At 34.4% G+C, this 3,307-nt stretch overlaps 1 pseudogene; it reads right to left on the bottom strand.

The window, feature by feature from the left end:
* Positions 1-2,959: 2,959 nt before the first annotated feature.
* LOC122479263 lies at positions 2,960-3,058 on the bottom strand (annotated as a pseudogene).
* Positions 3,059-3,307: the final 249 nt, after the last annotated feature.

Raw genomic sequence — 3,307 nt, 5'->3', positions numbered from 1 at the left:
GTTTCAAAGGCTGACTTTTCATCTTGTTGATTTTTGCTTTTTGTTGTTTCTTCGTTAGTTTGATATAGTCCTACTTAGTGACTTTTGCTTTTGTTGCTTGAAATTTGGGTGTCACATCCAAAAAATTATTGTCAAGACCAATGTCAAGGAGATTCTTCCCAATGTTTTCTTCTAGGAGTGTTCTTCTAAAAGGTCTTACATTTAAGTCTTTAAACGATTTCAAGTTAATTGTTGTGAGTGGTGAATGATAGGGATCCAATTTCATTTTTCTGCATGTAATTATCGAATTTTCTTAGCACCATGTTGAAGGGACTATCCTTTCCCCATTGAGTGCTCCTGGCTTCCATATCAAATATTAGTTGACAGTATATGTGGGGATTCATTTCTGGGGTATTTTGTTCCATTGGTCCATGTTTCTATTTTTATGCCAATATCGTTCTGTTTCAATTACCACAGCTTTGTAGTATAGTTTGAATTCAGGAAGTACAATGACTGCAGATTTGTTCTTTTGGCTCTTTGGGGTCTATTCTGATTTCATACAAATTTTAGGATTGTTTTTACTATTTCTGTGAAAAATGTCATTGGAATTTTGATAGGGATTGCATTGAATCTCTAGATGGCTTTGGGTAGTATGGACATTTTAACAATTTTAATTCTTCTTATCCATAAACACAAGACCTTTCTAGGTGTGTCTTCTTCATTTCTTTCATCAAAGTTTTATAGTTTTCATTGACAGATTTTTCACTTCCTTGGTTAAATTTATTTCTAAGTAATGATTTTTGATGCTATTGTGAATGGGATGGTTTTCTTTATTTCTTTTTCAGACATTTTGTTATTAGTAGGTGGAAGCACAATTGATTTCTGTATGTCCATTTATATCCTGAAACTTTACTGATTTCATTGATTAGTTCTAGCAGTTTTTGGTTGCGTTTTCAGGATTTCATACACGTAAAGTTTATCATCTGCAAATAATGACAGTTTTACTTCTTCCTTTCCTACTTGGATGAGTTTTATTTGGTGGACTTCCAGTACTATCAAATGAGAGTGGGCACCCTGATCTTGTTCTTGATTTTGGAGAAAAAGCTTTCAATCTTCCACCATTGAGTATGATGTTAGCTGTGGGTCTGTCATATATGGCTTTTAAGGTGTGTTTTTTGTATACCCAATTTGTTGAAAGTTTTTGTCATGAAAGATTTTGTGTGTTGTCAATGCTTTTTCCACATATATTGAATTAAACACGTGGCTTTTATCTTTTATTCTATTAATGCAGTTTATCCCATTTATTGATTTGTGTATATTGACCCATCCTTGCATCCCAGGGATAAAGCACTTAATGTGCTGTTGAATTTAGTTCACTAATATTTTGTTAAGAGTTTTTGTATTTATATTCATCAGGGATATTGTTCTATAGGGTTTTGCTGTTGTGTTAATTTGTTGTTGTTGTTGTTGTTGTTGTTGTTGTTGTTGTTGTTGTTTGTAGTATACTTATCTGGTTTTTGGTATAAAGGTAATGCTGGCCTCATAAAATAAAGAAGAATGAAAATGCTCATGCCTGTTCAATTTTTTTGGAAGAATCTGAAAAGAGTTGTTGTTAATTATTCTTTTAATATGTGATATAATTTACCAGAGAAGCTGTCTGCTCCTGGGCTTTCCAGTGTTGGGAGGTTGTTGATTACTAATTCAATCTTCTTACTTATTATTGGTCTGTTAAGGTTTTCTTTTTTTTTTTTAAGTTTCTTTATTTATTTTGAGAGAGTGAATGTGTGTATGAGCCAGCAGGGGAAGGGCAGAGAGAGAGAGAGAGAGAATCCCATGCAGGCTCTGTGCTGTCATCAAGGAACCCAACAAGGGGTTCGATTCCACGAACCATAAGATCATGACCTGAGCTGAAACCAAGATACAGATGCTTAACTGACTGAGCCACCCAGGCATCCTGGTCTGTTAAGATTTTCTAGTTTTCCTGATTCAGGCTTGGTAGGTTGTATGTTTCTAGGAACTTATCCATTTCTTCTGGCTTATCTTTTTTTTGGTCTACAATTGCTCATAGTAATCTCTTATGATACCATGTATTTCTGTAATCCCAGGGGTAATGTCTCCTCTTTCATTTATGATTTTATTCACTTGAGTTTCTCCCTTTTTTTTCTCTTAGTTGGTGTGGCTAAAGTTTTGTCAATTTTGTTTACCTTTTTTAAAAAACCAGCTTAGTTTCAGTGGTCTTTTCTAGTGTTTTTCTGGTCTGTATTTTATTTATTTCTGCTCTAATGTTTACTTTCCTTCACTGTGGGCTTAGTTTGTTCTTCTTTTTCTAGTTCCTGGAGGTATAAAGTTAGGTTGTTTATTTGTGATCTTTCTATTTTCTTAGCATGTATGTGTGCATTTATCACTATAAACTTTCCTCTCAGAATTGCTCGTGTAGCATCCCATATGTTTCCATTCTCATTTGTTTTGACTTTTTTTTTTAATTTACTTTTTATTTCTTCTTTGACCCATGGACTGTTCAGGAGTATGTTGTTTAGTTTCCACATGATTATAAATTTTCCAACTTTCCTCTTGTTGATTTCTAGTTATACTATTGTGGTTGGAAAACACTTGGTATGATTTCAGTCTTCTTAATTTTCTAAGACTTGCTTTGTGGCCTATCATCTGATCTATCTTGGAGAAGGTTCTGTGTGCACTTGAGAAGAATGCATATTCTGCTGCTCATGGACAGAACATTCTGTATATGTCTGTTAGGTCCATTTGGTCCAATGTACGGTTCAAGTTCAACATTTTCTTGTTGATATTCTCTCTGGCTGAACTATCCACTGCTGAAAGTGAGGTATTGAAGTCTCCTACTATTATTATATTGTTGTCAACTTCTCCCTACAGAATTGTTACTATTTGCTTAATATATTTTGGTGCTCTGATGTTCAGTGCCTATATTTACAATTATTATATCTTCTTGATGATTTGACCCCTTAACAACATGGAACGCTTCATGAATTTGCACGTTATTTTGCACAGGGGCTATGCTAACTTTCTCTTTATTGTTCCAATTCTAGTGCCTGCTGAATTAAGCACAACCCATGGTACTGGAAAAGGTAAAATTTTTGTCCTTTTAAGCCACTAAGCTTTCAGGTGACTCTTAAACAGCAGTAAATAATTGATAAAGACTTAATCTGATTGATGGGTCTAGAGAGGTTGAGGGGGCACATCCCAGCCTCTTTCTCTTATTCTTCTTTTGGGAGTAAGTAACCCACTGAGAATTCATGTCCTTTTTTTGTCATCCAGACCATAAATCTTATAGGATTGAGATGCACTGATACAT

Source organism: Prionailurus bengalensis, chromosome B1, assembly GCF_016509475.1.
Source record: "Prionailurus bengalensis isolate Pbe53 chromosome B1, Fcat_Pben_1.1_paternal_pri, whole genome shotgun sequence".
NCBI lineage: Eukaryota > Metazoa > Chordata > Mammalia > Carnivora > Felidae > Prionailurus > Prionailurus bengalensis.
The sequence above is the reverse complement of the archived record's forward strand: the minus strand, read 5'-3'. Positions and strand labels throughout refer to the sequence as shown.